General features: G+C 40.1%; 1 protein-coding gene across 1 annotated transcript in view; it reads right to left on the bottom strand.

Moving 5' to 3' along the window:
* Positions 1 to 15,728, bottom strand: part of LOC143983438 (protocadherin-9-like) — a 1,708,725-nt gene extending 1,692,997 nt beyond the window's left edge. Inside the window, exon 1 of the mRNA XM_077483140.1 lies at positions 15,582 to 15,728. The gene's annotated coding sequence lies outside the window, so the exon portion shown is untranslated. The remainder of the gene's footprint in view (positions 1 to 15,581) is intronic.
* Between the last annotated feature and the right edge of the window lie 5,444 nt (positions 15,729 to 21,172).

The following is a 21,172-nucleotide window of genomic DNA, read 5'->3' as shown; positions in this document are numbered from 1 at the left end:
CAGCTGGTGTCATTCCTCACTGACATCTACATCTACTTTAAGTATGTGCAAGGCTGGGGAGGGGGTGAGTGGGCACATGCCCCGGGTACCGTATTTAGTGGGGGGCACTGGTGAAGTAGCTGCTGGTGCCCTTCCTCACTGACAGGAGTTATTGCCATGTGACACTCCTGTCAAAGGGAGGAGCTGCCAGCTGCTGCTAAATAGATTATTCTGGTTTTTCCTCCCACCGGCCTGCAGGTGGGGCATTAGAGAGACAACCATGAGATTGAAAACTTACCTCAGTGCCAGCATGGCACTACTGAGTAGTGAGAACTCACTGCCTTTGTTCCTCATTCCCCTAATCATGTGACATGTCAAATGACTGGAGAGGGGGAGAAGAAACTTCCTCTTGATTCTGGACAGGCACTGTGTGTTATCTGAGTACAAGGAGGAAAGGGGGGGATAACTCAGCCTCAGACCTCCCTTCTCCTCCTCAGGCCCTCCCAAACCTCATTTCTCTTCTTCACACCTCCAGACCTCCTCTAACCTCCACAGACTTCCCAGACCTCGTCTCTCCTCCCGCCTCCCTTAGCCTTGGTTCTCTTACCCTAGATCGATATTTGTATGCATAAACCTGGCAATTACTCAGCTCGCTGTTGAATATGTTTGCATTGCAGGAGTATGCACAAAATTGCATACATTCCTGCAATGCACAAAAACACACAGCTCCTTATGAAGCAGTGGCAATAATTTTTAACGGAACCCTCACTCACCTTGCTTTTAGCACTCATTTGACTGCACTAAAATGCGATTTACATTGGATCACTTTTCAGAGCGCATTTGACAGGCACACCACTGCGCCAAACCTGCATGCATTGCAGATCAACCCCATTCATTTACATGAGTTATCTTCAGTGGATAGTACTGCCCATCAAATAAGATGGGGATAATTTTCACTGTACACATGCACACCTCATATGGATGCTTTTGCAGCTCAGGAAAGGTAGTGGGGCAGTTTGGAGGCAGTAACAACACAGCTCAACCTTCTCTGTTTTTTATCATCCCCCTCAGAACCGCAAGTGTAAACAAGGCTTATGGTTTGTCCACATGGGGGAATGGAGGTTGGTAAAAGCAAGCAGATGAGACCATTTTTTCACCCCCCATCACCCTTTTGAACAAGGAAAGCAGCTGCTCGGTGCTGTACACATGCCATAGCCTAATGCTTTGCTTCATGGCCATGTCAAAAATGGCATGGAACAGGTCTACACTGCAACTGTGTGAGGTGGCACATTGCCTCCTCACTACCTATCAAACACCCTCTGAAAATTAATCTGGGATAATTTTTCAGGCAATCAGCAATGCTATCTGCACATCTGAATGAGCCCTTAGAAGCCCCCTTCTTCTCTCAGACCCCCCCCCCCATCCTTTTAGTTCTACGCACCCTTGAAATCCCACACCTCTTCCCCTGTCATCGCACTGACAGTCTCGACACAAGTGATGCAGCAGCAGTTTTCCCCCATCGTTCTTCTTTGCAACATGGCACAGAGCCATTTTCTCCAGTGACATCACCTACACAAGGACATGTTTTTCTTTGCCAAAGTTAGACCCTTATTTGTGCACTGATTGTAAACTCTTCAGTTTGCTGCAGTGTACTATAACTATATTTGTATAGAAAGGGCTCCTGCGCTATTTGGAAAAGATAGTCTTCTTATATAATAACTAGGTGCTGCATACACCGTTTGAGTCAAACCTTACTCAAGATAAAATTTAATGAAACAAGTGATGGTGTTGCGCTCCCAATAAATAAAAAGTCACGTGTACAGTGATATGTGCAAAAATTGCTACAATATACCAATCAAATATAAAGTGCCAATGTGCTAAAAAATATTAGATAAATAAATCAATTACCAGTGTGTGAAATATTAAATAGTGCAAATAAATGATCGATATATATCAATTAATTAGTAATATATCAATGCTAAACAACAACAAAAACTGTGTAAACCAATAATGGCATATAAACACGTGAAAGTGTGATGAAGTACAGAAAAAATCAATACGCTACTAATTTCAAATTAATTAAAACAAATATTGAATAAAAAAATAATATAAATCAATAGAGTAGGGATGAGCTTCGAGTTTGAGTCGAACATTGCCTGTTCGGCGAACAGTGAACAATTTGGGGTGTTCTCGGCAAATTCGAAAAGCCGCGGAACGCCCTGTACAAGTCTATGGGAGAAATCTAAAGTGCTAATTTTAAAGGCTAATATGCAAGTTATTGTCCTAAAAAGTGTTTGGGGACCTGGGTCTGGCCCAAGGGGACATGTATCAATGCAAAAAAGTTTTAAAACGGCCGTTTTTTCGGGAGCAGTGATTTTAATAATGCTAAAAGTGAGACAATAAAAATGTAATATTTCTTTAAATTTCATACCTGGGGGGTGTGTATAGTATGCCTATGAAGGGGCGCATGTTTCCCGTGCTTAGAACTGTCCTTGCACGAAGTGTAATTTCTGCAGGAAAAAAAGTAATTTAAAATCACCCGCAATTATAATGAATTGTCGTCTCCCCGTAAAACAGAGAACAGTCATTGAAAGTCGATAAAAAAAGTTGATAAAAAAAAAAAGCGTGGGGTTCCCCCAAATTCAATTACCAGGCCACTCAGGTCTGGTATGAATATTAAGGGGAACCTCGCGTCAAATAAAAAAAAAATTGTGTGGGGTTCCCCCTAAATATCCATACCAGACCTGAAGTCTGGTATGGATTTTAAGGGGCACTCCATGCCAAATAAAAAAAAAAATGGCGTGGAGTTCCCCCTAAAAATCCATACCAGACCCTTTATCCGAGCACGCAAACCTGGAAGGCCACAGGAAAAGAGGGGGGATGAGAGAGCGCCCCCCTCCTGAACTGTATCAGGCCACATGCCCTCAACATTGGGAGGATGCTTTGCGGGTCTGACACCCCTCAAAGCACCTTGTCCCCATGCTGATGAGGACAAGGGCCTCATCCCCACAACCCTGGCCGGTGGTTGTGGGGGTCTGCGGGCGGGGGGGTTATCAGAATCTGGAAGCCCCCTTTAACAAGGGGATCCCCAGATCCCAGCCCCCCCGTTTGAAATGGTAAGGTGGTAGAAAAGTACCCCTACCATTTCACAAAGAAAGTGTAAAAGAATGTTAAAAAACACACACACACAGTTGAAAAAGTCCTTTATTAAAAAAAAAAAAAAAAAAAAAATATTCCAGCGGTGGTAATCCACTCTTGCTATCCAGCGACAGATGATCATCTCTCCGAGGGCCAGCGATGGCTGATCTGATCCAACGATGGGTGATCTCTCCCTCCAGCGCAGCGCAGTCCATCCAGCCTCTGTCTCCACTGGCGGAGACACTGCGGGGATACTAGAAGCCTGACATTTCTTATATGAGGAGGGCGGGGCCACCTGTCACCTGAATCCGCCCCCTCTGACACAAGTGGGAAAGCCTGGCTTCCCCAATGACATGTGGGAGACCCACCCCCTCTGATGTAACGGAAACCTGCATTACATCAGAGGGGGGCGGGGTCACCCACACGTCATTGGGGAAGCCAGGCTTTCCCACTTGCATCAGAAGGGGTGGGGTCAGGTGACAGGTGGCCCCGCCCTCCTCATGTAAGAAATGCCAGGCTGCTGGTATCCCCGCAGTGTCTGCGCCAGTGGAGACAGAGGATGGATGGACTGCACTGCGCTGGAGGGAGAGATTACCCATCACTGGATCAGATCAGCCATCGCTGGCCCCCGGAGAGATGATTATCCATCGCTGGATAGCAAGAGTGGATTACCAACGCTGGAATCTTTTTATTTTTAATAAAGGACTTTTTCAAAAAGTGTGTTTGTCTTTTTTAACATTCTTTTACACTTTCTTTGTGAAATAGTAGGGGTACTTTTGTACCCCCTTACCATTTTAAACAGGGGGGGCAGTATCTGGGGGTCCCCTTGTTAAAGGGGCTTCCAGATTATGTTAAGCCCCCCGCCCACAGACCCCCAAAACCACCGGCCAGGGTTGTGGGGATGAGGTCCTTGTCCTCATCAACATGGGGACAAGGTGCTTTGAGGGGTCACAGACCCCCAAAGCATCCTCCCAATGTTGAGTGCATGTGGCCTGGTACGGTTCAGGAGGGGGGGGCGCTCTCTCATCCCCCCTCTTTTGCTGTGGCCTGCCAGGTTGCGTGCTCAGATAAAGGGTCTGGTATGGATTTTTAGGGGGAACTCCAAGCCATTTTTTTTTTAATTTGGCGTGGAGTTCCCCTTAAAATCCATATCAGACCCTTCAGGTCTGGTATGAATACTTTTTTTTTTATTTGACACGGGGTTCCCCTTAATATCCATACCAGACCTGAAGGGCCTGGTAATTGAATTTGGGGGAACCCCATGTTTTGTTTTTTTTATCAATGACTTTCAATGACTGTTCTCTGTATTACGGGGAGCCGACAATTCATTATAGTCGTGAGTGATTTTTATTTTTTTTTTCAAAATAATTTTTATTGAATTATCACAGTGAACAAGTCATACAGTGGCAGAAAAGTAGATGTATGAATAGCAAGTACGTAACCCAAACTATATGTGAAAGAGTGACATGAGTCACATTTAACCAAAACAGTACGTACAGAGAATGAAAGTGTGGTTAAAGTAACAATCAATAATACAAATCATGAAAAACAGCTTCCAAGGAAGCCACAATGTGAAGGAATGTCTTTGATGGACAACAGTAGAGAAAGAAGGACAAGGGTGTATCTCGGGAAAAGGGGGTGGTTAAAAAAAAATATATATATATATATATATATATATATATATATATATATATATATATAAGATGGGGGGAAAGAGGGAAGGAGGGGGGGGAGTAGCAAGATCACCAGCAATCGACAATTGAATCATCAACATTTACAGTTGGCATTGTACCAGGAGGACCATGGGTACCAAAGCTGTGTAACAGAGGAGTGTTTGGTCGTAGTTCTGGCAAGAGTGATTTCATATATAAAGTGAGTTTGGACTAGATTGATAACTTCGGCTCTAAGTGGGATGTTATTTGTTTTCCAGTTCCTTGTCAGAAGGAGTTTTGTGGCTAAGAGGACGTGAGTGAGCACATGCCTATGGGCTGGAATCAGGTCTTCAATCGTTAGGTTAAGAATGGCTAGTTGGGGAGATAGAGTAATAGAAAAATGTAAAAGTTCCCTGAGCAGGGCTTGAATTTCATCCCAGAGCGAGCGAATTAGAGGACAGGACCAAAGAATGTGTAGTAGGGTACCAGAGTCACCGCAGTTTCTCCAACAATTTGGAGAGGTGGGTTGATGAAACTTGGCAATTCTATGGGGGGTCAGATACCATCTCATAAGTGTTTTTGGGAGAGTTCCCAGAGTGTGGTGCATGAAGTGGCCTTGTATACAGAGTTTATTGCAGTAATCCATTGTTGGTCTGAGAATTGGAGTTGTAAGTCAGATTCCCAGTCAAGGAGGGGTTTAAATTTGTGAAACGTGTGTTTTTCCTGCAGTGTGGAATAAATGAGGGTGACTCCTTTAGTAGAGGAATTAGAAGAAAAAAAATATTTCCATATTGACACAGGAATGGCTCCTTCTAGTGAGGGATGTGTTAAAAGGCATGTTCGTAGTCTATGATAGGTTAGGAAATCCTTGGTGGGGGCTCAGAGAGCTAAGCTAATTTGATGGAAGGACTTATTATGTAGCACGGAGCGAAGTTCCAGGGTAGAGGACATTTTAGAAGTAATCTCTAAGGGAATAGTCGAGTCTGGCGTGAGGTGCTTTAGAGTGTTGAGAGGGATGTGAATTTGTTTGGTTGGGAGTTGGGACCATGTGGTGTGATGTAGTATCTTCCAAGCTTTGATGGAAGCTTGAATAGGAGGGGAATAGTGTCGTAAGAAGGGGGTAGTGGAGGTTGTGCTAAATAGCCAATCTCAAGGGTTTGGGCCTGGTGTGTCTGCATTCTCAATGGATCCCCAAAGCATCATGGGAGAGGAAAGTAGCCAGTCTTTCATCTGAGATAAAATTGTGGCCAAGTAGTAATCTTTTATATCAGTGAATCCCATCCCACCTTTAGATCTGTGTTTAATAAGTTTAGCTAGGTTGCATCTAGATTTCTTTCCTTGCCATACAAAATGGTTCAAGATAGACTGTAGGGATATAAGGTATGAGGCTGAGAGTGGGATGGGGAGTACCCTAAAGATGTAGAGGAGTCTTGGCAGGATCATCATTTTAAATGCTGCCAGGCGCCCGGCCCAGGAGAATTCGTATTTAGTAAGTTTGGAGGATTCAGAGAGGAGCATTTGTTTCGCTTCTGTATAGTTAATGAGGAAAAGAGATCTAGTGGATTTGGTTAGTGTAATCCCTAAGTACGGGACACCGCTGTCAGCCCAAGGATAAGGATACGTGTTGCGTAGGATATTGCTAGTGATAGCATCCATTCCCAGGTCCAGTATGTAGGATTTGTGTTCGTTGACCTTATAATAAGACACATTACTAAATCTGTGCAAAAGGAGTTGTATCGAAGCCAGGGAGGATTGGGGGTTCGTGACCATCAATATTACGTTGTCTGCGAACAAGTTTATCTTATGTTCGATTTCCCCAATTTTAAAACCGGAGATGGAGTGAGCTTGGCGTACATGTTCCGCCAAGGGTTCCATGGCTAGATTGAAAATGAATGGGGATAGTGGACAACCTTGGCGTGTGCCATTCAAAATGGAAAAGGGTGTGGATAGCATTTCAGAGGTGTATACCCGTGCGGAGGGGGTGGAGTATAGAGCCATAATGGCTGAGAGGATCGGACCTTGGAACCCAAATTTAGATAAAGTGGCTTGGAGATGTAGCCAGTGGACTCTATTGAACGCCTTCTCTGCTTCCAAGGAAAGGAGCAGAGAAGGCGTTCGATCAGCCTCAGCTTTGTGCATTATATTGATAAGTCTCCTTGTGGTGTCAGACGCCTGTCTACCCTTGGTGAAACCAGTCTGATCCTGGTGGATCAAGAGGGGCATAACTTCCAACAATCGGTTGGCAGTCAACTTGGCGTAGATTTTTGTGTCTAAGTTTAGAAGGGAGATCGGTCTGAAGTTTTGAGCATGGGTTGGTTCCTTGCCTGGCTTCGGTATAGTGACAATTAAAGCTTGTAACATTTCTGGTGGGAGGGAGGAGGAAGAGGCAGCATCATTACACACTAAAGTTAGGAAGGGAGACAAAATGGAGTTGAATTGTTTATAATAATTGCTAGTAAGGCCATCTGGGCCAGGTGATTTATTGGACGAGAGGGCTTTTATCACGGATTCGACTTCCAAGGCTGTGAAAGGGGTATTTAAGGAAGCCAGTTGATCTGGTGACAATTTCGGTAGATTAATTTCTTGTAGAAAGGATTGGATGTCTGACAGCGAGGGTTGGACAACAGAAGCATCGTCTTTTAAGTTATATAAGGTATTATAATAGTGACTGAATGCATCTGCAATATTTTGGGGGTCAAGTAGTTTTTGCTTGGTAGTGGGGTGAAATAAATGGGTAATTTTGGACTTAGCGTGGTGGCCCTTGATTCTATTTGCCATAAGTTTGCCCGCTTTATTACCCGTAGAATAGTGGGTTGCTTTAAAATAATTGTGGGCTTTCTCATATGCCTGTAAGAGGTGGGATCTGAGCTCCAATCTGAGGGCATCCAATTTAGCTTTGGTTGTTGGGGAGGGAGCGGATTGGTTTAGGTGTTCAAGCTTGTTAATTTCTGAAGTGAGTAGATTTAGACGCTGCGATCTCTTCCTCCTCTCTTTAGCACCTATTTGTATGAGTATACCACAAATGAAGGCCTTATGGGCATTTCAAAGGACAGTATTATCAGTAACAGTACCAACATTAGTATTAAAGAATTCGACTAGACAGTCTCTGATGTAGGAGGAGTGGGTTGGAGAAGCGATGATCGCTGCGTCAGTTCTCCAAAGTCTGGTTCGAGAGCGTGCTGATGAGTCTTCTAGGGAAATGGTAACCGGTGTGTGGTCTGACCACGTAATGGTGTCTATTGTAGATGAGGAGATTTTAGGTAAGGTCCACTTATCCACTAGGAAATAATCAATCCGGGTGTAGGAGTTGTGACGGGGGGAGAAGTCTCTTTCAGTGGAGTGATGGCATCGCCAGACATCAAAAAGATCATGGGGGCGAATGAAAGAACCCATAGGGGAGGTCAACCTTTTGGGTTGGGAGGAGGAGTCTATGGAGCAGTCCGGTACCAGATTGAAGTCTCCACAGATTATCAACTGGCCTTGTTTAAATCTGTTGATTTTCCTCATTAATTTAGAGAGGAAGCGGATTTGTCGTTTGTTTGGAGCGTACAGAGTAACAATAGTGCATCTGGTGTTGTTTAGATCACAAGCTATTGCGAGGTATCTGCCTTCCGGATCCTGTAAGGTGTCATGAAGGATAAATGAGCAAGTGTTGTTGATGGCAATCAATACCCCTTTTCTTTTTTCTGGACCAGAGGCTTTGAAGATGTGGGGAAATAATCTGTGGGAGCAAGTAGGTTCTGCGGAATTTTTGAAATGTGTTTCTTGAACACAAAGCACATCACAGTGAGAGTCTCGAGCCGTACGCCAGAGGGATTTTCTCTTGGCCGGATGGTTTAGGCCTTTAGCATTGAGGGACAGAACTTTGGGCATAGTGTGGAGGGAGAGTGATGGTAAATGCAAGTAAAGCAGTACTTACAGTTTCTAGTAGAAACGGTCCTGGATTTTACGGATTGCGTAAAGAGGATGAGGATGTGATCCTACGTAGAGTGTGAATGCACCTAACACAGGTATGTATAAACTCATGGAAATCTCAGTGCTTGTTTTCACAAGTCCATTATCTCTTTTTCTCACCAGAAGAATGGAGTCACCATTTCTTAGACACTTTACAGGGTCAGCATTTACTTCCTAGACTAACATACTGTTAGAGATAACACAATTATGTGAATTCTAGTGTCTTTGAAATGTTTGTTCAAAAAATGCCTGATAGGGAAAGGCCCACTTCTGCAGCTTTTAACCTTGTATACCAAATATACCATGTTAGACTCTGATAACTATGGAATAGGATATGGGGGGCATGCTTTCTCCTGCCTTCAGCAGACTTATCTCCTCCTAGCTAAAGTTACTTAGCTGAAGATCAAGAACTGGTGTTTGATAATGAAAGGGAAAGATTTCTAAAAAAAAAGAAAAGAAAACTACATATAGTATTGTTGCACGTTGTGACAAGTTAGGTACTAGAACATACAGACTTGCTAAGTTACTAAGATGTCCACTTAAAGCTATTGAAAGAATTTAGCACTTAACAAAGGCCTTGAGTACTCTATAAAAGCAGGGGTGCTCAGAATTATGACTTATGAATGTTAGGCAGATTATGAACTGAATCATACAATAAGACAATTCAAGGTGCTCATCACAGCAGAAGAAAACATACATTTACTTGATTTTGAATAAAGTAGTTAAAGGCTGAAATACCTCATATGATATGTTTATTTGTCTGTGTCCTGTTAGGAAAATTTCCCTTCACTCATGATCTTGATGATGCAACAGTAAGTGAGAAGACACCTCCTTCAATATTAGACATACTGTATGTCACCAGACCATTAATAAACAACTGAAACTGTTCCCTCATTTCTTGCTTTCAGACAACTCCAACATTTAGGATTTCCACTCACTTTCTATCATGGTGACAATGGGCACCAGAACAAATACAGTGGTGAATCTCCCCAACGTATATACAGAGTGCAATAAAACCATGACAGATGGGTATAACCCTTCCACACTCTAGCCAAGATACAAACAAGTTTGCTTTTACATTTACTATGAGAGTAGAGGGGTAAAGGTGTCACCTGCACTAATAAAGCGTGCCTCAGGTCACCACCGCTATAAGTGAGATCCACTTCACAATATTAAGAATGTACATGTGAATGCAGATTGACCAGTTCATAAAAACCTACTGTATGTTTAGAGAGAACTATTCCAATCCACAATAAAGTGTTCTTAAGGAAATAATTGCTGTAAAATGTTTTGCTGCTAGGGACACACCAAAGAGGAGGGGATTAGGATTTCATGCAAGATGATGAAGATGGGCAATATTAAGACATGTATAGAAATTTAAAGTAAAAAAATTACAGGACACTGCTATTGGAAGAAAAAGAACATAAGAAATTGATGTTATGAGGTGGGCCAACACTATATGAGCATTACTGTACTATAAACATAATAATGCAAGTGATAGTGTCATTAGGTTTTAGAACTTTGTGAGAGGGGGCACACAAGATAGCACTATAGTAGGCACAGAAATGGTCAGAAAGGGTAATTATAGGCTGCATAGTACTACATCTGAATTTTGATACCTATAGGTATCCTTCTATGTACAGTATATGGATGCAAATGCATTTTTTAAAATAAAAAAAGTTTATTAATTTAAGCCATCTTTAGACATTCATGAGCTAATGGGGGGGGGGGGGGGTTATTTACAAAAGGCAAATCCACTTTGCACTGCAATTACACTTGGAAGTGCAGTTGTCCTAAATCTAGGGGGTAGATCTGAAATGAGGGGAAGCTCTGCAGATGTTATCATCCAATCATGTGCAAGCTAAAATGCTGTTTTTTATTTCCCTTGCATGTCCCTCAGATCTGCAGCGACTTTACTTCCAAATGCACTTTCAGTGCACTTTCAAGTGCACTTGCAGTGCAAAGTGGATTTTCCTTTAGTAAATAACCCCCAATGTGTTCTTCTCCATTCCCAATTAACTAATGTTCACGGATAATAGTAAAATATATCTGATTATTGAAATCAAATGACACATTTTTCATATAGAAAGTATTATACAACTTGCAGCAAGTCTCTTTCAACAAGGATGTGTGACAACAATGCTGTGCTGAGTGTCACTCCATCACTTTGGAAGTTTGACAGCTTATTTATTACTCAATGAGCCTTAACTTTACCTTGTGTCTTTTGCTGCAAGATACCAAAGGATACAAATTATGAAAATTATATTGAGTCAGCAAACTACCATTTTAGATGTGCAAGAGGGATGCAGGTTATGGTAAAATGGATAAATGGCTAAATAGGTATGATGTATTTAAATAACGAGCATCATAAACTAGGGATTGTTTGGCAAAAACATGTATCTGATCATAAATCTGTCCTAGGACTGTTTGAAATGATAAATCTCTGGAATGTGTGGCATTTAGTAAACCAAACTACACTGCAGCAGTGGTTTGATGGGAATGCCTCATAAAATGATAATAACTTTTTGCAAAGTCAAGCAGCACAATACATTGGACATTGTGACTTAGTGCTCAAACTTATATCTAAAAAGGAAAGTCACAGAATATCATCTCATACCCCCTATACATGCAAGGTCTTGTCAGAACTTCAACATGGAATTACCAAGTTCAAAGTGTCATTCAATAATAATCAATTGTGACATTATACTTTCAGGACCTTCAGTTCTTGATGAAAATGTATGCAATTATATATACCTTAGCAGTTGTATTTTATGGTGTTGAGCTTTAACCTCAGAAATAAGCAGAATTATAGTCCCAGCTAATCATGCCAATGATTAGTAGCTGCAAGACATTTATTCCCCATGCTTTTTAATAGATGTCTATTGATTACCCACACTGACTTCTTGGATTCTAGAAGGTTTCTACAATGGTTTGCACTGTATGTAATTGCTACAGGTAGAACAAACAAAACTACTCTGTTATGCCCTGTACACACGGTTGGACTTTCGGACAGATCAGAAAATTTGATCGTGCGTGGGCTCCATTGGACTTTTTACATCGGAATTTCTGACACACAAAGTTTGAGAGCTGGATCTAAAATTTTCCGACAACAAAATCCAATTGTTTAAATTCCAATCGTGTGTAGACAATTCCGACGGACAAAGTGCCACTCATGCTCAGCATATATTACGAGACGAAAGCTATTGGCTACCGGCCCATTTATAGTCCCGACATACGTCTTGTACATCACCTCATTCTGAATGATGAATTTTCCGACAACTTTGTGCGACCGTGTGTATGCAAGACAAATTTGAGCCAACATCCGTCGGAAAAAATCCGATGGATTTTGTTGTCGGAATGTCCGACCGTGTGTACGGGCTTTAGAGGTTCACCGTTATCTTCACTATAAGGTCACACCTTCTTGCATTCTGTCTTCAATATACAGCAACATCCTCTTCCTCCCTACAGAGTGAAGCTGTATTGTACAGCTATGTACTTCTCCTGGGAGGCATGTTGGGCATTGGAATGAAAATTCAGGTTAATTCCACAAGAATTAGGAATCTTGAAGAGTGTATCCTATTCTTGAACCATTGCTAATTAAAGATATTGTGTCAATAAAGTAATACATAATTCAAAAACACAAATTGATAGACAATACAAAATAAACCACATTAAAAAAAAAGAAAGAACAATATTGCACTCGTGATACAGTACAGTATATTCACCCTTTAAGCTACAATATCCAGGTGTAGAAAGTGCAGTTATCTGAAAAGTTGACATGGCTCTCTACAGGCAGCCACCTTCCTATATGGCAGTACCTGTCACTGTTATTGAGATGAAAAAAAAGTACTGTGCACTAAAGGAATCTAAAATTTTCTGGGATGTTATAGTAAATGGGCATTCCTACCTAGAGGTGAGAGAATTTCATCTTAGGAGCCATCAATTTTGTAATCATACCTTACGAATTACACTGCAACCTTACTTTTCCTGATGTCTGCTACACTATTTTCACTGCAGGAGTCAGTGATGTCAGTGGCATGTCACTGTATTCCAGAATTTATATTTTTATCTGTCAAACAAGCTAAGAGTGGCTGTCATAGAAAGAATAAGAAGACTTTCTTTAAGAAGATAAAACTTTAAAATAGCCTAAGGAATAGGAGTGGCACAAGTCCTCACTGCAATTAAAAACTGGTTTAAAATTCCCAACTGAAAATCATAAAATAATATTTTGTTGATTTCATTGAATGAATGATAATTTTGTTAGGCATAGTTTTGGAAAATTAAGCTGAAAGAGAAAGCGCAATTTCCAAAGTCCTGTTAGCTTACTATACTGCACCAAGTGAAGAAAAAAACAAATGTATAACATGCATGCGGCATTACAAGCTGGATAAATAGCTCTATATTTTGGCTGCATCTGTGTCACCATCCAGTAGGTCCAGGTGGACAGTGTGTCACTTGGACATAAAGTAGTCCACCCATTAACCTAAACAGAAGAGTAAACTCTGTGTTTTTTGGGGGATTTATGTGAAAGTCTGTTAGATCATGTAAATATCATCTGTTTAAGAAGGCAGCAGTGTGGGTATTTTTTTAAGGGCCATTTGACTGGTTTTGGTATATTCCCACATGAATAAGTTTTCCTTTACTGTCTAAAATGAGGCATGTCAAACTCAGATAAAACAATGTTTTTTTACCGAGTGGACTAAATCTTTGAGCGGGTTCATAATAGGGTTGATTTACTATAAGCAACTATACTGTGCACTAAAAGTTCACTTGTTCCAGAGCTTAGTAAATGAGGCAAAGCTTCACTTTGCAAAGAATACCCAATCACATGCAAGGAAAATTAAAAAAAAAGCATTTTTGCTTTTACATGACTGGATTATAGAAATCAGCAGAGGTTTTTAGACATGTGCACACTGAAATATTTTGTTTCTGAATTTAGTTTTCGTCCAAAAAATACATTTATTTAGTTACTCCCGAAATTCGTTTTTGCTTATTTTGTTTCATTAAAAAATGCATTAGTCCGAAAATCCGAAATAATTAAGGTCGAATCCATCAGTGAAGGCTCATGGTGTATGTTGTGTCTGTTCTAAGAAGATTCGACAGAACAGCTAAACCGTACAACGCCGCAATCATACATTTCCGGTGGAATGTTCCGCCTACAAGCTATAGTAGAATTGTAATATTGTATGACACTAGTAATAATTATATTTATTAATTATTATTACTAGTCAACCAACATTAGAATTATTCTATAGCCTAGGGGCGGAGCATATAACCATAAAAGTCCACTCGCGGTGACTGCTTAGTCAAATTTTCATGTCAAATCTTTTCTCTCTATGTCGAATAATCTTGGACTAATAGAGTTAGGTTAGGCAAATTCAACCTTTTTTGCTATGGTCTCTATAATGTCAAATTTTTTCTCTCTATGTTGAATCTTTTCTCTCTATGTAGAATAATCTTGGACTAATAGAGCTGAGGTTAGGCACATTCGACCACAGGGTCGATGGACACAGATTGTTATTGTCAGCGTTATGTCAAATCTCTTATCTAAATCGAACTGTTGTCACAACGAAAACATTCATCATCATTTGCTAAAACGATAACAAAAATACCCGAAATTCGGATGAAAATGCATTAGGACGAAAACGAATGCACATGTCTAGAGCTTCGGCTCATTTCAGAGCTTCCCCTTGGAGCTAGAGCAAGTGCACTTGTGGGTGAACTTGCAGTGCAAAGTGTATTTGGCTTTTGTAAATAAACCCCACCAGTCTACTGAGGGCCACACACTGGGGGTTATTCACTAAAGGGAAAACCACTTTGCACCGAAAGTGCATTTGAAAGTGCACTTGGAAGTAAAGTCGCGGTAGATCTGAGGGGGAAATGCGAGGGAAATAAAAAACAACATTTTAGCTTGCACATGATTGGATGATAAAATCAGCAGAGCTTCTACTCATTTCAGATCTACCCCTTAGATTTAGAGCAACTTCGCTTCCAAGTGCATTTGCAGTGCAAAGTGGATTTGCCTTTCGTAAATAACCCCCACTGTGTTTATGTCCACTGAGGCCATATCTCCCTTATTCCTAAAAAGGATTATGACATTCAGGAACTTGTAAAAATAGTGAAAAATACATTTGCCATGTTTAATCCCAGAGAAAGGGTCCAGAATCAGTTCCTAAATGTATTTAAATGCAAAATTGTGTAAAAAAAAGTGTAACAGCTAAGACTGCATTCTCTTTTTAAAATCCCTAAATCGTTTAAACCCTTTAAAATCATGAATTATTTTCATTACCATAATATTCACAGATTGATTTGAATTATTGATTGATATTATGGTAATGAAAATAATTCATGATTTTAAAGTATATGTGTATCATAAATATTTTACTAAACTGTATTCACACACACATTTACAAAGATAATTGTAAGCAATATATTTGACAAAAATGTAGTGCACATTTGGCCAATGAGAACTACTGGGGTGGTGATTTTAGTCTATACTCTCAATATAATCAGTATTCATCAAGAATATCAGTTTAGGTTTTTGTAAGAAATTGTTTTTATTGTAAAATATTTTTATATGATACAGGAAGTGTTGACTTAAAAAAAAAACCCTACAAATGACTCTGGAAATAATATGGTATAATTTCTTTCATATCACATAAAAGGGAAACTTTTATTAAAATCGAAATAAGGTAAAGGTGGAGCTGATAGCTGACTTCAAATTGGATTGCCTATGTTAAGCTGTACAATTGCCTTCCATATGCATGTAAATGTAGCTGCCCTGGAGAGTCTTTACCAGTGTGACTCTAAAATAGGAACTTCATACAACTACAGATAAAAGTAATATGGTTAACTTACCCTAACAGAAAAAACGAGGGTCGGCGAAAAGGTGTCTGTAGCTAGTGAAGGAGCCACATCGGTTCTATAAATTACTTTTCCATAGTCGTTGGGAGCGTGCAAGAATGTCGCCGTACAAGCGAGGCAGTTGCATTGTACAGTGGTGCCACCCTGCAAGTTAAAGATGATGAGTAATATATACTTTCTTTATTCTATGTTTCTAATATGCTGTTATTCAAAGTTTCATTCAAATTGTAAGCGTATCTCAAACTTGTGAATTCTACTTTTTTTTTTTTTCACCCTTGGAATAGTCTATTATGAAATGCATCCTGTACTTGAGATTTTTAAAAATAGCTTAAATAAACTTTTTGCACAGCAAAAATAGCATAATCATTTAAAAGTGAGACCAGTGCATCATTAAAAAAAGGGATGTGTTCAGATATTCTGGTTTATAGGATTTATTTTCTAAAGAGGAGTTGATTCCTCCAGTACTGTTAAGCATTATTAAATAATTTACATTTGGCATTAAAAAAAAAAGAAGAAGGAGATTCTGGCGATTTAGTTTGACTACAAAGTAGATATTATAGATATAAATACTGAAAAGGTATTGATAATACAATGAATTTCTAGACTGAAGAGCAAAACAGAAGAAAGATATTAGGGCTAGGTTTACACTCATTAGTCCCATTACTTAGAAGTAGAAGTAGTACCATTCAAAAGGTTGTATATATATAGCCACACATGAGAAAGTGAGATAGCTGTGGTCCAGCTAATTATACTCAGAAGAAAAGACTAGACTGATCCAGCAATTACTAAGACCTGCACGTAGAAATGGAAAGTTGTTTTCACTTAAACCACACAACAATCAACATCAGAAGCGATCTTACAGATACTTTTTCCAACAAGAGACAGTCGCTCCACATGTTGGCCTTTAATGTAGCAACTAGCTACGTATATACAGTATATATATATATATATATATATATATATATATATATATATATGTATTTATATATATACTATATTACCAAAAGTATTAGGACACCCATCTTTATACGCACATGAATTTTAATAGCATCCAGTCTTAGCCCAAAGTTTCAAAATTGAGTTGGCCCACCCTTTGCAACTATAACATTTTCAACTCTCTTGGGAAGGCTGTCCACAAGTCAAGTTTTAGGAGTTTATTAGAATTTGATCATTCTTCCAGAAGCGCATTTGTGAGGTTAGGCACTGATGTGGACAAGAATGCCTGGCTCGCAGTCTCCATTCTAATTCATCCCAAAGGTCTTCTATCAGGTTGAGGTCAGGATTATGTTCAGGCCAGTCAAGTTCATTCATCCGAAACTCAGTCATCCATGTTTTTATCTTTCTTGTTTGTGCACTGGTACACAGTCATGTTGAAACATAAAGGGACCATCCACAAATTTCTGAGCATGAAATTGTCCAAAAGGTCTTGGTAAGCTTATGCCTTGAGAGTTCCCTTCACTGGAACTAAGAGGCCAAGCATAACACCTTAAAAATAACCCCACACCATAATCCGCCCTCCATCAAATGATTTGGACCAGTGCACAAAGCATAAGGACATGGGTGAGCGAGTTTGTGGTGAAGGAACTTGACTGGCCTGAACAGAGTCCTGACCTCAACCCGCTAGAACACCTTTGGGATGAATTAGAGTGGAGACTGTGAGCCAAGCCTTCTTGTCCACATCAGTGCCTGACCTCACGAATGCACTTCTGGAAGAATGGTGAAACATTCCTATAGAAACACTCCTAAACCTTGTGGACAGCCTTCCCAGAAGAGTTGAAGCTATTATAGCTGCAAAGGGTGGGCAAACTCAATATTGAAACTTACAGACTAAGACTGGGATGACATTAAAGTTCATGTGCGTGTAAAGGCAGAGGTCCTAATACTTTTAGTTATATAGGGGTTGATTTATGAAAGGCAAATCCACTTTGCACTACAAGTGCACTTGAAAGTGCAGTCGCTGTAGATCTGAGGGGAAGATCTGAAATGAGGGGAAGCTCTGCTGATTTATATAATTTAATTATTTATTAATAAAAATGCTGTTTTTTATTTTCCTTGCATGCCCCCCTCAGATCTACAGTGACTGCACTTCCGAGTGCACTTGCAGTGCAAAGTGGATTTGCCTTTTGTAAATAAACCCCGTAGTGTATACATAATATATATATATATATATATATATATATATATATATATATATATATATATATATCGGCCCTATTAAGAAACAGCAAATACAAAGAAAAAGAATGGCAGGAGGGAGAAGTGTGAAAATGTGGGTTATGAATTTGCCTTAAAAAAAGCAAAAAAAACTTAGAAATATGAAGTTTCTATTGCTGAACAATTTCTGAAACTGCTTCTTGTTAAGCTGTGTCTGCCTTCTGCATCAAAAGACGAAAACAAAACAAGTATACAGCAATTGAAAGAATATATATCTATACCATGATATTGATTTATATATTGCTTTTAGTTGGTGCTGAGGCCGCGTACACACGGGCGGATTGTCTGTCCAACTTAGTCCGCTGAACCATGTTTCAGCGGACAATCCGTTCGTTTGTGGGCTTCAGCGGACTTTTTCAGCGGACTGTCTGACGAACAAAGTCTTACGGAATTTCCGTAATTTTGTCCGTTCAAACTTGGTTTTGTCCGTCCAAACTTGGTTTCAGCGGACAGTCCGCTCGTGTGTAGGCAAGTTGGACGGACTAAGTATGGCGCATGCTCAGAAAGGATTTACACGGCCGAAGGTTGCATTGCAGTGTATAGGACGTCGTTTTTCTAGTCCCGTCGTACGTGCTGTACACGTCATCACGCACGCTTTCAGCGGACTGTCTGCTCGTCGTGTGTGGTCAAGTCCGTTCATTCAAATTTTGAACGTACTGTCTGTCCGATTGTCTGACGAACTTAGTTGGGCAGACAATCCGCCCGTGTGTACGCGGCCTGAGTCCAAAGCTGCCACCCAAAAATTACACTGGAGATAGTTGATTGGAAAAAAATCCGAGGGTAAAAACATACAATATGACCAGGATATAATCACCAACACATGACCAGCATTTTCCTCCCATGTTAAACTTGAGAAAAATAAACAAAATATTTACGGCATATATTATTTTTTTATTTATTTAGATTGCCTTGCAAACGATTAGAATTAAATGAATTGTTATTACAAGTTGTAGTGACTTCCTACTGAGTGATAAATTAGGTCATGGCTTTGCTTTTCTCTAATATTACTTTGGTAAGTTTAAGGCATTACATAACAAAGACTCTCCCACCTTATTCTGACCCCATTTCCAATTTATCAGTAGTAAGCACTATTCAGGCCTTTGATAGCAGATGATGAAGTAATGCAAAACACCCAACCCCAGTGAAAGGAGATTACATTTTATACATCAAAAGCAACATATGTCCACAATCAAATTCTCTTCTCGACATCTGACAACACAACTATCATCAAACGTGTGGAAGCAGCAGATGGTGGAGGAGGAGCAGAAGCTTCCTTTTCTCTTTTGCTATCTACTGCTATATACATTTATAAAGCAGACATGCAGAGAGATATACAATTTGCAATATGTGCAAAAAGTAAGAGTGGTATTGTCCAACCTGTGAAACTAAATAGCAGAAATGTTTAGCGTGATGTACACAGGTGAAAATGTGTAAACCTTTAATGATCACTGAACAGCATATTCTACACCAAATGAAATGGCTTGAATAGAACATCCATATGGGATTCTCATAAAGCTCTGTGTTTTATTCTGTATATTTTTGCAAGATAATGTACTAAAATAATAATTACTATTCGCAGCCTATACATGAGCCCATTATTTTTGTTCAACCAATGGGTTGAATGCAAAAAACTGACTTGATTTCCCCATCCACGAACTCAATGTGGATGGAGAATCCTACCTGCTGGTCTATTGTATTCTGACAGTAGTGAGACTGTCCCACCATCAGAATATACTGATTAGTTTTGTAGAGAAGCATTGATCGAGTGAGAAAACCCAACAGGGTGGCTGTATGGAAGTTGATCAATAGATCAGCTTCTGTACAACCTCCCTGCCCATACATGGATTGAAGTTACATAGTTACATAGTAAGGTTGAATAAAGACACCAGTCCATCCAGTTCAGCCTGAGTGAGTGTCTACAATTGTCCTTATCCCTGTACATTGCACACTCACATCAGTCCCTACCCTCAAGAAGCCCACAATAAGTTCAGCCAGTCCCTGCTGAACCAGCTGAATTTCAATCCAAATATGGCCAGCTTTAATAAAGTGAATGCTTCTTTTGCAAAGTTTATTTTCACTTTACAAAACCATTGTATATAATGTATATCTAAAGGTCCATACACACGATCAGACTTTTTGACAACAAACATGCAAATTAGCTGTTTTGGAGCAAAATCCGACCGTGTGTACGCTCCATCGGACAAACTTTTTGGTTTTCATTTGACTTTTGTTGGCTGTGCGAATGGACAAACTTTCTGGCAACAAAAGTCTGATGGAGCAAAGTCTGATCATGTGTACAGAAAACCATAGGACTTTTGTACAAAGTACAAACAAGCATGCATAGAACCAATGCAAAAGATCAGACAACAATACAGAAGTTTACCAAAGGTGGCGGTAAAGAGCAGAAAAACCAAATGATTTGGTGAAAGTTGGCTGAAAAAGTCCTGCTGTGTGTATGCAATACAAGTTCAGGACCGACGCCCTTTGTACAAAAATCCAAGGGAAAGTTAGTACAAAGTCCTATCATGGGTATGAGGCTTTAAGCCTCATACACACGATAGGACTTTGTACAAACTTTCCCTTGGATTTTTGTACAAAGGGCGTCGGCCCTGAACTTGTATTGCATACACACAGCAGGACTTTTTCAGCCAACTTTCACCAAATCATGTGTTTTTTCTGCTCTTTACCGCCACCTTTGGTCAGCTTCTGTATTGTTGTCTGATCTTTTGCATTGGTTCTGAGCATGCCTGTTTGTACTTTGTACAAAAGTCCTATGGTTTTCTGTACACACGATCAGACTTTACTCTATCTGACTTTTGTTGCCAGAAAGTTTGTCTGTTCGCCCAGCCAACAAAAGTCAGATGAAAACCAAAAAAGTTTGTCCGATGGAGCGTACACACAGTCGGATGTTGCTCCAAAACAGCTAATTTGCATGTTTGTTGTCAAAAAGTCTGACCGTGTGTATGGGCCTTTAGAGTGTACATTGTTTATAGAGAATCAGGCTACAATAGTGCCATCCTGATCCTTGTTTCACTACTTAGTAAATCACTGAATATTATCAGGACAGGATTCAGACTTTTCAGACAAGCCTGGCTGCATATTTAGTCTGGGTTTGAGATTCATAAAATAGTAAAGCCGTAAGAATAATGGAAACACACAAAAAAAACACAAGTAGGCAACATACAGTATATCTTTAAAATGGAAGTCCAGGCTATTATTAACTGTGCTTAACCTTGCTGCCACCCTCATTTTAACTCCTATTCTTACTACTCTGTGAAAGGAAGATGCGTATACTTCTGGGGGGCACTCCGGTTTGGTCATGTGATCTCACCAGTGGTGGCTGACTTCAAGGGAGAAGAAAGATCCACGAC

Source organism: Lithobates pipiens, unplaced genomic scaffold (assembly GCF_037356315.1).
Source record: "Lithobates pipiens isolate NorthernLeopardFrog02 unplaced genomic scaffold, aLitPip1_a1.2 Scaffold_16, whole genome shotgun sequence".
Classification (NCBI taxonomy): Eukaryota; Metazoa; Chordata; class Amphibia; order Anura; family Ranidae; genus Lithobates; species Lithobates pipiens.
Note: the sequence above shows the minus strand (reverse complement) of the source record. Positions and strands in the feature narration are given on the sequence as shown.